The sequence below is a fragment of the Cydia pomonella genome, chromosome 5, assembly GCF_033807575.1.
Source record: "Cydia pomonella isolate Wapato2018A chromosome 5, ilCydPomo1, whole genome shotgun sequence".
In the NCBI taxonomy this organism is placed as follows: Eukaryota; Metazoa; Arthropoda; class Insecta; order Lepidoptera; family Tortricidae; genus Cydia; species Cydia pomonella.
Window position 1 is genome coordinate 23,194,820 of NC_084707.1, and position 13,654 is coordinate 23,208,473.

The following is a 13,654-nucleotide window of genomic DNA, read 5'->3' on the forward strand; positions in this document are numbered from 1 at the left end:
CATGCAGGAAAGGCGTAAGCGTCAGTTCCATTCCTTTTCCGATAGTTTCGGTGAAATATGATCGGTTGTAGGAATTAGTGATGTGTCACGGGAATAATTTAATTCCCATAATTATTATATTTCCGTCATTCCAACAAAATAGGATCATTAATAAATTCCCACAAAAAGAAATATATATAAGTATATTTGTTTGACACAATATTTTTCTTCCAATACAAAGTAAAAGGTAGCTCATGGCTCAAATTCTTCGAACATGGTTTAAACAGAGCACACGTTCATTATTCCGCGCAGCTGTGTCTAAAGTCCGTATAGCCCTCATGATAGCCGACCTGCGGTAGGAGATGGCACTGGAAGAAGAAGAAAAATACCATTCTTATAACAATCATATCCAGTAGGGCTAAGATGGTCGGCTCTTTATCATTTGTCACCATGCCTGTCACGTTCTAACAAGTATGTAAGTGCAAAAGTGACGGGCATAGTGACAAGCGATAAAAATGGAACCATGTTGCCACTGCAGTTTTCGAAACTATCATTAGGTAAAAAAATAAAAGACAAGCTTTGTTGCCAGCTCGTGCGTGATGAGATGAACAAATCATACTAGTGCAACTGCTATTTTTGAAAGCTGGGCCTTGTTTACCCGCCGGGGCTTATATGCACCTACTTTAGTTATTTGTTTGCAAGGGGGCAAACCATGACATTCGGTGCCAAGACATGGACGCTCACTAAGCAGGCTATGCATAAAATATGAGTAGCACAGAGAGCCATGGAGCGCGCCATGCATGGTATTAAACTTCAAGATCAAGACCGAGTGAGGAATGTCGAGAACCGACGCCGCACCAAGGTGTGAGACGTGGGTGAGATCATTACCAAGTTGAAATGGAATTGGGCGGGACATGTTGCCAGGAAGAGTGATGGCAGGTGGACCAAAATGTTTACCTACGGATTGGTAGCCGCTTTCAGATGAATGAAGCGCCTAGCGTCCGTTGGCTCATTGGGTGGATGACTTTCGAAAAACCACGGGACACTTCTGGATGCGACTAGCCCAGGACCGGGATAAGTGGCGTCCACGAAGAGAGGCCTATGCTCAGCAGTGGGCGAATGGAGGCTAAAAGTATGATGATGATATTGATGATGATGATGAAGGGGGCAATATTCTTGTCCAACCTATAACCTAACTAAAATTGAACCACGAGTGTTACGAGTGGAAACTTGAGCATTTCTAGGGTTTTAAGCCACGAGAATTCAGCAAGTTATACTCCCGAGTTAAACACAAAAATTTTCACCACACCAACGCGAGAAAATTACTAACTGTAAAACATTACAAATAAATTCAAATGAATGTTTTAAATATTTATTATTCAAAATCATCACTTAAAATTCAGTTCTATCAGTAAACAACTCCAAATTTGCATCAGATTACGTAGTGAAAGTCACGAAATCAGGTTTCGAATCGATAAATTTCCTAGAGAAAGGCCTCAAGATTGCTCTTCATATTTTGGCAACCGTATTACCTATGATTTTTCAAACACTCTGCTGACTAAACCGAATCCACCTAAATAGTTAGCTGTATGGATGTTATGTCTTTGATTTATTATGTTTTTAATATTTTTATAAATTTAAGAGAATGTGTTGTCCAATCCGATATCAGTGAGGCCGCAGAGTGTACTTGCACACTATTACAAACATTATGTCTACGCATATCCGCACACAAATCCACTATCGGGAGTCCCCCCCCCCCCCCTTATTTATTAAAATTATAATTACACGGAATTACAGACAAGCCAATATACCGATAAATTAACATTACAATAACTTTTTGGCAAAAATTTCATTTTTGGTACAAGCTTTTATCGCTGACTGTACTTTTTTTTCCACAGGCAACTAATACTCATCGAGACAATTCTAAAAACCCCAAACACAATTAGGTTGCGTTGTTTTATTACAGAGTTAGACAGGCTACCTCCTCCTCCATCATCAGATCAGCTTGATGGTACCATAACATTGCATTGTCACCCGACTTACATATGTATGCAAATTTTCAGCTTCATCGGAGGTGGGTCAAATTTAACTTACAAGATTTGTCCCATACATACTAATACGGCAAATTAAACAAAAACTTGTAAAAATAACAGTATACAAAAAACAGAAAATATAACAGGACACAATATAGACAAAAAAACTACGAGAAAGACGGCTGTTAAAAAGTGCCCTTAGGCATGAAGTCCTTATTTTGCGTTAACATTTTTTAATTATGAATATTTCTTAAATCAATAAATAAACACAGAAAAACACATAATTATATGATACATTTTACTTCTAACCTATATCAGATATCGGATCAAACAATGTAAAAATGCCCTAATGGTAAAGAATAATGGTACAAAAATGTAACGGTTATTATTTTACGACTAGATCCAGCATAGGAATCTCAACAACTTAGTATCACCTAAGAACAATTCTCGGGCACGTTACTGGAAATATTCCTAGAAATATTTTCAGTAAAGGCACACCACTATTTGGAAGAACCCAACGTAGAAGGCTGAGGTACAGTCAAAGTTGGAGTGGGCCCAAATCGTTTGAAATATTGCTTCGCCGACCTCCTTTATAGGTAAATCCGTGTCAAATCTAGTTCTTATTCATTTAGTGTGGCTTTTTTTAGTTCAAGTTCGTAATATCAGGCTGATTTTTAGGGTTCCGTAGCCAAATGGCAAAAAACGGAACCCTTATAGATTCGTCATGTCCGTCTGTCTGTCCGATTATGTCACCGCCACTTTTTTCCGAAACTATAAGAGCTATACCGTTCAAACTTGGTAAGTAGATGTATTCTATGAACCGCATTAGGATTTTTACACAAAAATAGAAAAAAAAACAATAAATTTTGAGGGTTCCCCATACTTAGAACTGAAACTCAAAAAAACTTTTTTCATCAAACCCATACGTGTGGGGTATCTATGGATAGGTCTTTAAAAATGATATTGAGGTTTCTAATATCATTTTTTTCTTAACTGAATAGTTTGCGCGAGAGACACTTCCAAAGTGGTAAAAAGTGTCGTCCCCCCCCCCCCCTGTAACTTCTAAAATAACAGAATGATAAAACTAAAAAAGTACATTACGATACAAGTGCGAAAAATAGGAAATTCGAAACGAGTGGCGATAAATTAAAACACGACCGAAGGGAGTGTTTTAAATCGACACGAGTTGCGAATTACCTATTCGCACATGTATCGTACAACGTTTTACAGTACATATGGCCCTTTAAATGTTCGACACAGTAACGTAATATGCTACTTCTCGCACTAGTGCTATAAAGTAGCCCCATATGTACTGTAAAAAATATATGATATACATTACCATGCAAACTTCCACCGAAAATTGGTTTGAACGAGATCTAGTATTAAGTAGTTTCTTTTTTAATACGTCATAAATGGTACAAAACCCTTCATGGGCGAGTCCGACTCGCACTTGGCCGCTTTTTGAATTTCGAACGCTCGATTTCGTCACTCAAAAATATGTGGAAAACGGCGTATTTTTTAAATACGAGCGGGAATCTAATGGTATTGACCACTCGTTTACAATTATATTAGTATAATTTAAATTTCTAAAAAAAGGGTACACGAAATCGAGCGAAGGAAAATCATCATTATAATAAGTAAAGTTTTATTTTATTTACAGAAACAAATTTTTACAAAAATTTACAATATCTCCAAAACAAAATCAATTGCAGGAAACTTTGTACGACATTTTTGTCTCAAGAATACACCTTTAAAATCTACCGGGTTTAATTGGCCCACGATCCACGGCCCCTACCTAGTGCTAACCTTAGTTTGAACAGCATTTTTAATTTTCACGCATTGACATATATCTAAGGACGGGCCTTACGGGCACTAGGAATGGTGCTAGTTTAGTGGTGTCACTCACGAATTTGAGCCAATCGTGCAGTCTAACGCAACTAGTTGCGACCATCGTGCGCGTGATGCGAACTCATTGACAACCAATCGCGTTGTGGCGATGGCGTTAGACAAGACGATTGGCTCGAATTTGTGTGCGTGACACCACTGTATTGGCCCCCTGTCTTATTAGACTTAAATCGACTCGTATATAAACCGTGATTACCTTTTATTTTGTTTTTGAGCTCCCAGTATTATTAGGCAATCACGGTTTATATCCCGTTCGATTTAAGTCTAGTGAAACTTATGCCTTATCCCCGTAAGGCCCATCCTTAGATATATTTCAATGTTTTCACACGTATTTCGGACGGTAGACAAACTTTAATTTGCTTTTAGAAGCTCCCGCGTGTACGTAAGAGTTGTATGAATTGTGTGTGAATTGAATAGGACTCTCGGACTTTCGCGGTTGACTGTGATAGTTATATAAAGTTTTAAAGTTTTGACTGTTTCAAAAAGTAATTGAAGGGACGTTTAAATATAGAAGAATGGTAGGATGTCTGATCTGTCCGATAATTGAAGGGACTATCAATTTGACGCGAGAGGTAAAAAAAGATACATGATTAAATAAGTAAGTAAATATTCTTTATTGTAAATATACAAGTATTAAAAGTTCGACTGCTTACGAGTAATTTGCTAAGTAAATTATGTATGTCTGTATGCATGTATGTACCAGGTACCGCTGGTGTGATGTAGTGGAGGCGGACCTGCGTCGGCTGAATGCCAATTATTGGCAGGAAACCGCGCTGGATCGGGACAGGTGGCGTTCTCTCGTTTCGGAGACCAAGATTCTTTTTGGATCGCTGAGCCAAAGAAGTTAGTTAGTTAGTATATATGTACGTCACTTCAGTGACAAAACAAAACAGAACAAATAAAAAAGTTATGTACAAAGGCGAACTTATCCCTAAAAGGGATCTCTTCCAGCTAACCTTTGAGAAAATGTGAAAGGATCAAACTCTAACAGGCGAAAGATACATCGATATTAACAGCAGCAATATGAGAATTTTGGATACACATAAAATTAAGTGGTTAAACTAGATTTACTCGCAACCTAAACTATATTTTACTAAATAAGCTGGCTTAACTAACTTAGTTACTATAACTGTTCCAAATTGTAGGTCTACGTCAAACGGTCTTCTAGAACGTATTTAACTGATTCGCAAGACCGAATTGAACCCATAACCCAGTTTTGGTCGGAGCACTAAAAACCATCGCTACTATCTTCAACCATCAAAGCTTTTAACTAAACTTATTCAGTCGAATGCGAGATTAACGTTGTTAACTCAAAGAATTTTCTTCAATACTTTGTAATCTTTCTCCAACAATTAAAGATAGCAAAAATGTCTCCAAAGTTTGATTGCAACAAAATGAAACCGTTCAGGAAGCCGATCTGTAACCGCTGTCGTTACAGAAGCAAAAAACATCAAGAAGTGAAAGAAGTTTAGTGAGCTTCAATCGTCCGGATCTTATTGGAAAACTTTGCTGAGACTTGTGGTGTACTATCTTCGTCCTAGAAAAAATATTGCCGGTAATATTTCCTGTAGGAATATTATGTTGTTGGCGGTAATTACACAATTTAAAGTAGCTTTCATAATAACACAAAAATAGATAAATACTTTGTTTTTGAGGCTATTTGACTTGATACCTTTGTCGAGCCGTTGTCAGAAATTATATCCAGAAGGGCGATCGAACTTCATAATCTTGTTATGCTGTCAACAGTGACATTTCTTTAACCAGAAATCAGGATTCGAGAATCGAAGAATCACTATTGTAGAATCTAATGGTTCTTTTAATATTATTACCAGACATTGAAATTAGTATTTATATCCATTGTATCCTGCTGAAGTAATACGAAGGAGATAATTCAGACATTTGTTGGTCTTCTGCCATTTTTCTCTTTGAGGTAAAATAAAGATCATAGTAAACATGCCACACGGTGGACCGTTGCCAGCAATATTTTTTTTCTTGGGAAATAAAACCACTAGCTACGGCTGGCCTTTTTGTATTATTATCCATGACATGTGGATACTTCGTCTACCGTAATATGTCCAAGGTAATATGGCCGGTAAAGTTGACAACATTGCCGGCAATATTTCCGGGTATGTCACATCACTAGCTATGCCCTGGCCTGTAATGTCCAGACATTGATAGTGACATTTGGATTCTGCGATGAAATTTCAATATGGCCGTTTTAATAGTCAGATTCTTTGAGTTTTATTTGGAGGCAACATTTCGTTTAACTAGTGATAAGTCGACATACTTACAAGATGTTTGATGCAAATTTAGATTTTACATCAGTACCCCTAGTGTAAATATTTTCGACAGCGAAGCGTAACGTACGCGTTTGCGTTAAGTGTCATTTTGTATGAGATTTTTGACTTTCCAAAACGTCCCGCTTGGCGCGCTGTTCAAAAAACCCATACAAAATGAGACTTAACGCAAACGCGTACGTCACGTTTCGCTATCGACTAAAATTACACTAGGGGTACTGGTAATTATGATCGAGCTGATAAAGTTTGTAGAAATTACCAAATCGATTTTAGATTAGTAAAATCGGCCAAGAGCATGTCGGGCTATGCTCAGTGTAGGGTTCCGTAGTTACACTTCCGTCACAATAAGCTAAACTGGAGCTATTAGTATATAGTACATTGTTAACCAAGGGATGAAATGGTACCTTTCACCCGAGTTAAACAAATAGGCTGCGTAATCAGTACCTAATTAAAGTGATAGACGTATGGCCATGATTTTTTCCTTTGGACTTACTTGCAATGGCAGTCTTTGCATGTCTAAAGATTAATATCCCGGAGCGAAAAACATTCAGATTGCTATATAGATAAAAAAAAAACACATATTTTAGCAAACTACAGTAATTTTAAAATTATTTAGTTCATTAAAGCATGTAAAAGTAAAAAATAGCAATAAGTCCTAGACATAATGCATTTTACATGAGTGCATTAAACGAATATGAAGATAAAATAAGCGGGATTACCTCTTACTTTTTATTTTTTTACTCTTTTGTTCTAAAACTGCCAATAGTCAAGGGCATTACTCATACAGCGAATTAAACTGTTTTAGAGAAATTATATATGAAATAAAAATAAAATGAGTAAAATAAGCTGTTTTAATCTTAAAATTTAGATTATTTACATGAATAATGCCAAATAACTTTACGGGTTAATCTAAGTAAATTGTATTAGGTATAAATACATAAAGATGTATGTAAATGTATCCAATATTGTAATTTTCATATTAAAGAAATAAAACATAAACAATAACTCTTTCAAAATTTGGCTGACACCACTCAATCTATACCTCATAATTACGAGTATATATACAAACTATTCAATATATATATATTTATATATTTACAAAAGGAAATACCGTTTTATTTTTCTATACGTAGATATTTTTTCTGTTACCATCTGTATAAACAAGCACTGAATTCAATAACTATTAAATTATCTCGCTCTAAATGCATATAAATACATTTAAACAACTTGCGATACTGTCAGTATAAGAAAATATAAATAATAAATAAGTAAAAGCGTAATTAGCGGTATAACAATTTTATCAAAGTCTAGTAATCAAACTGTATACACAATTGCTTTATCTTATAGATTAATGAGTACTTAACAACATTAATTAAATTAGTACACATATTGCCGACTAGATGACGTCATCATGCGTGCTAGATGAGCTGCGTAGAAGCTAAAGCGTAATTTCGCGCGGGGTTTCATCGCCTCCGTGGCGCAATTGGTTAGCGCGTTCGGCTGTTAACCGAAAGGTTGGTGGTTCGAGCCCACCCGGGGGCGTTGCTTTTTGTATTTTTAACTATAATATTTAATTTCAATATAATTTTTATTTATTTCGTTAAATTTTAAAAAAATAAGCATTTTTATATATTGTTTTACAATCTTTTAAAAATGAATATGTGCAACGGTGGGGCCGCTCTGGCGCTTATTGTGACGCTTTGTCGCTTTTAGTTCCCCCACCACGCACTTTGCACATCACTATGTATAATTAAGTTTTAAACTGTTCCGAAGAATTCATTCAGTCCTACTTTTGCTTGCATAAAGTTATGACTTAATAAACTTTGTACGACACCGACAAAGTGCCTAAAATACGTGTAGCAAGTAAGGTAGTGTATAGATATTTTGGGCTTTAATGCGTATCGATATTTAAACTTGACTGAACATTCGATTTTTAATAGACAAATTGATAATGATTTTTTCATGAACAAACTGCTTATTTACTACTTAGTTACTGATTTTGTTTGCTAGTCACATATATTTACATGTTTCGGCTTATTCACAAAGATACAAAATTATAAATATATCTTCGATTGTACAGTCGGCAACTAATGTTGCTAAACTAAGTTCAAACTCATGGACTGGCTTACGCTGGGCCATCGTGTAGAGGAGACATAAGATTCTTGATTTAGAAAAAAAAAACTGCACTGAAATGGTTCGTCGTTTCGGAGATCAAACTGATAACCGACTATGTGGTTTACTCGAGTGCAGCCCTACGGTCGGTGGCAGATGGTCACATCACTATTGGCGTTGACAGAACTGTCAGAAGAGGATCGCCCGTCATTTCGGCGTCGTGGTGTTATTTACCTAAGTTATACATACCTATTTTCCGTATTTTAATGTATTAAATTTTCTCCTTTAACAATATAAAACTCCCTTTTTTGCTTCGGGTATCAAAAAAAAATTCAAAACATAAGGCAATCACTGCCTGAATCACTGGCATATGATTCACGTACTGGTGTCCAAGCCACTCTAGACTAGGTTAAAATATGAGTATATTTGACTTAATTTAATTTAGTTTAAGTTAAACTTTAAGCTTACGTTCTAATATAATAATTTAAATGTAATATGATCCTAAGTTGGTCGAAATAAAATAAATAAATGAAAAATAGTCTCTCTTCTTTTAAATTCTGTTTAAGATATGCAACCACAAATTAAAACATTGAAATGAATTCACCGACATCATAATTTTTAATAATAGAGATTAATATTTATGTATACCTCTACCCTGGGGCCATTCACAACTTTAAAAACCAGGCCCAGTATATATGACCTCTTATTACCTACAATTAGTATAAATCAAGGGGTCAAATTATACTTGGGGCTACTTTACACCGTAGATTGTAACCCCACCCTGATTGATAGCATGTCATATTTTAAAAGCATTCCACACGCGGTCATAAATCACGCAATTACCCACATTTATTTAGTTGGTTAAAATTGTTGTGTAAAAAATGAAACGGGGTGAATGTAGCTTTTAGGCGTATATCAGCATCCATCATGTTGGTACTTAATTGTTGTTCATCATGTTGGCTCTGAAGATTCGACCACCAGCCTTAACCTATGGCTACGTAGCCGGAGTCTTGTCATGCCCTCGGTGTGGATGAGTACTGTAGACGAAGATTGCTGGCTACTGTAGTTACATGAGGGCGCACGAGCAAGGCTCAGTACCGGTTTATAAAATACCGATAAATACCGGTTTATTTCGGTTTTCCTCCGAACTTTTATAAGAATGCGAACGTTTCAAGATATTTATTGTAAGCTATAAAACCGGTTTATTTGATGAGCGAAACGGCCGGCGGGCCTGGTGGTATGCTACGAAAACATAGACACAGACATAGGAAGAAACCGGTTTTTATTGTTATAAACCGGTAAATTTGACAAGAACTTTTCTCATAAAAACCGGTTTAAAAATAACGGTTTTTCGAGCGTAACCGAAATGAATAGGTTTTGCGCCAAGTACCTGATAACGGTTTGGAAATTTAACCGGTTTCCGGGCCTTGCGCACAAGCGGGCGGGCCAGAATGCCTACCGTTAACCACGTTCGACGTTGTTGTTGTTGTGTCGTTGTTCGACCCTGTCACACTTACGTACAAATTTACAAGTGCGACAGAGAGGCAACATGTCGAACGTGGTTCGCGGTAGCCCCTCAGCTTAGTTCCCGCACCTAAGGGATATAATGCAGTCGCTGGGGTCGAAATCGGCTAGGATGAGAGAGAGCGTAGACTATGGAATAATTTAATAATAGGGAATATTACGCGAAACTCTGCTTAGGGAGCGCCACTACTACAATCCATCACAATCTGAGGGTCTATAGCGAAACAAAAAAATCGAAATTTCGTTATCTAACCTCCCTATCACTCTTGCATAATCGAGCGATAAAGAGGTGGATAACTAAATCTTGATTTTCGCGTTTCCCGGTAGGCCCTTTGTAAATAAACCGCTTTGATGCATCAATGTCATATTTTATTATCTGTGAAAACTTGTTATAATATAACACAGTTTAATGCACAGTATGTATAAGATACTCTATGGTTTACGATAGATGCTAGTGCTGCACTCTGGCGGCAGAACATTGCAGTAATATTCCCTATTGCTACAATTTTTGTGATGTGAAGCTCCAGAAAAAAACTAAGAGACTATTATACAACTGTGCAGTTCCGAGTCGAATAATAGTCCCTATATACGACAAATTTTTTTTTAATATGGAACTGTCACATAAAATGTGTGTAGAGGTTTTTGGAAGATTACCACATTAATTTAAGCCTTTAGAAATCTGAGTATTAAAATAATTTAAGTAAAACCATATTTTATCAATATTTTTTAATTGAGCCCAACTAAAAGAGATTTATAGGAACTGACATAGTGATCATTATTCGACGCGACAGATATCGTTAAAAGGTTAAAAACTATGTTGCCCGTAAGGCCCGTCCTTAGATATATGTCAATGGTTAAAAAATTATCATACCGACATTAAATTGAAATTAAATTAAATATAATTTATTTTCAGGCAACTAAGGCACATAGATAATAACTAACAAACTAACATACATACAATAATAAAAAAAATTAAAATTACTTTGGCCACGCAGGTTTCTGTTGCGTCACCTATTTCGGTGCGGGATTCGGCAAATACCCTAGAAACCACCATAATAGCGAAAAAGTAGTAAAAACGTTTTTTAATAATACATACATTTATTATTTCAATACATATCAAAATTAAGCTTTGTGTGAATTTGTTAAGTTATATCTACCAGCCACCGTGGCCATAGAGTCCGCGTCCGTAACCAGCGCCGTAGCCACCGTAGCCAGCTCCATAACCACCGTAGCCAGCTCCGTAAACGCCATGACCGGTATTGTAGTCAACGCGGTGGACGTATGACGTCGCAGGAGCGCTGGCGTATCCCAAACCGAGCCCACCGTAGCCAAGGCCAGCGCCATAGCCAAGCCCAGCGCCATAGCCGAGCCCTGCGCCATAGCCAAGCCCTGTGTCATAGCCGACTCCTGCGCCATAGCCGAGCCCTGCGCCATAGCCGAGCACTGCGCCATAGCCGAGCCCTGCGCCAAGTCCGAGCCCTGCGCCATAGCTGGACAAAGCACCAGCTTGAGCCAAGCCAAACAGGCACGCGGCGATAACAACAATTTTAGTAAACATCTTGCTGTTTCTTCAAATTTTACTAATTGAATGATTCCCCGCTATATTATTTCGCCTTTTATATCCAAAAACGTAGGATATACATCAAGGTTCTTAACGGACCATGAAATAATACAATTTTCTAGAAATTAGGTTCTGTCGAATATCTATACTTAGTTACGAATTTGCAAATGTAATTATTACAAACGGCCTTGAATTGCTTAATTTATTCTTGGAGACCTCGTTAGTTAACGATATGTGAAAGATTAATTGTTTAGACTTTTTCAAGTTTGTTAACATTATGTATCGTCAAGGTATAAAATACGTACATGGTCTTAGCGCCAAAACTATGTATACACGACGTTATTGCCTAGACATTAAGGTGGCATTTAGATACTTTCCGCCCTTTATCTGTATTGATAATTTAGATCTTAAGATCTTGACTGTATATTTTACCAGATATATAGGAGAGCAATGATATTTGGAATACTACAGAAATTTACATACAAACTAACCCATTTTGCATTGCAGAGGTACCAGTCTTGAGTAGGTTTAGATTTATTATAAGATAGTTTTTTAGGGTTCCGTACCCAAAGGGTAAAACGGGACCATATTACTATGACTCCGCTGTCCGTCCATCTGTCCGTCTGTCACCAGGCTGTATCGCATGAACCGTGATAGCTAGACAGTTGAAATTTGCACAGATGGTGTATTTCAGTTACCGCACTTTTAAAATTTGGACCATCCATACCAGATCATATTTTTTCTGTTTTTCTTTTCGATTTTTTAATGAGTAACGACGTTTCAAAATGTATAATGTCCAATTTGTCTGACAATAACATTGCAATTTTTATTTTTATTTTTTCTGAAAAGTGTCTGTTTTTTTGTAAAGGCCTTCTAAATTGAGTTTTAAACCAGGCTTTATGTGTGTCTTTATTTCATTGATATAAGATCCATTTTTGCCAACTGACAAACTTTTAGTCAACTATCGCAAAATAAATTATATTCCTTCAACATTAAAATTTCATTCTCAAGATTTAACGCAATCAATTGTAAGGATACTGTTTAGTTTATATAGATATTTTGTCATTATAATACATTTTTCTAGATTAAATAAGCTAAGTATATTATTAAAAGTATTTGTAACGATCAATCACGTGAAGAGTCACGTGATCGATCCCTCCATCTTAAATATTGAACGAGCATTCGGGAGGTGACATTCGAACGATGACAGTCGATGCAAAATTACAAGTGGTTACGTTGATTGTATTATTAGCGCAGGTCAGTACGTTTTGTTTTGTTAGAACTCGAGACAATATAATTGCTTGTCTAAGCGTACTACTGTCGTGTGGTTAGTTAGATTGGAAGAGGTTATATTCATTGTGCCATATAAATGTATTTTGATCACACCTACCGTTGTTTTAATATTATGGTTAGACCCCTTATACAATTTTAACCGAAACTTTAGAATTAAATGTTAAGTACTTTATCCAAATTAAGCTGTCTTCACCAGGGATCGGAAACCGGTATTTTTTGTATGGGAACGAAAACGGTATTTTTTCGTTCTTTGTTAATTACTTCATTTCTAATTAGGCAATCTAATAATACGAAGTCGTTATCTGAAAACACAACTGAGTCCTACATTTAGAGTATAAAATAAACCGAAATATATGGTTATTTCAATGTTTTTGCAAAAAACCGGTTCCGATCCCTGGTCTTCACTAAACTGATTAAAAATAAAAATAGTTTTAAAAGTCAACGGCATGTAACTTTTCAAATCGTCCAGTATTTGCTAAATTTCCCTCGGGATGTTTTGAGCAAATCATAGGTAGCGTAGCTGACGAAATGTTAAGGGGAAACATCAGTGGTCATTGTTCCATACAAAGGTTTTCGACATTTTCCTCTCTGAATTTTGGCCCTAGATGAATAATTTTTCGATATGAGTTCAATATTACCAATACCTGTGTCTATACGTTTTGCTGATTTTGATATTCTTATTTTTATAAGAACTAAGATACTTAAAAAGCGCTAAAAACAGCTAAATAACGAACAAACGGCTAGTATACAAAATCTACAACAATAAACGCAAAAATTTGCACGATGTAACAAACAAGTAAAGTTAACACTTTTTAAAGCATACTGCCAAACTTTTTACACGTGCAGTCTGTGGGCAACATTTACGCAGCGAGCCTATAATACACTAAGGGTTCAGTATAATAACGTCCTGAGGATGCTGTTGAAGCTGCCGAGGTACTGTAGCGCATCCG

The 13,654-nt window shown here is 36.4% G+C and overlaps 1 non-coding gene across 1 annotated transcript; it reads left to right on the forward strand.

Moving 5' to 3' along the window:
• The first annotated feature begins 7,682 nt into the window (after window positions 1-7,682).
• Trnan-guu (transfer RNA asparagine (anticodon GUU)) lies at window positions 7,683-7,756 on the forward strand. The gene has a single exon. It is a non-coding gene; the product is annotated as a tRNA-Asn (tRNA).
• The last annotated feature ends 5,898 nt before the right edge of the window (window positions 7,757-13,654 follow it).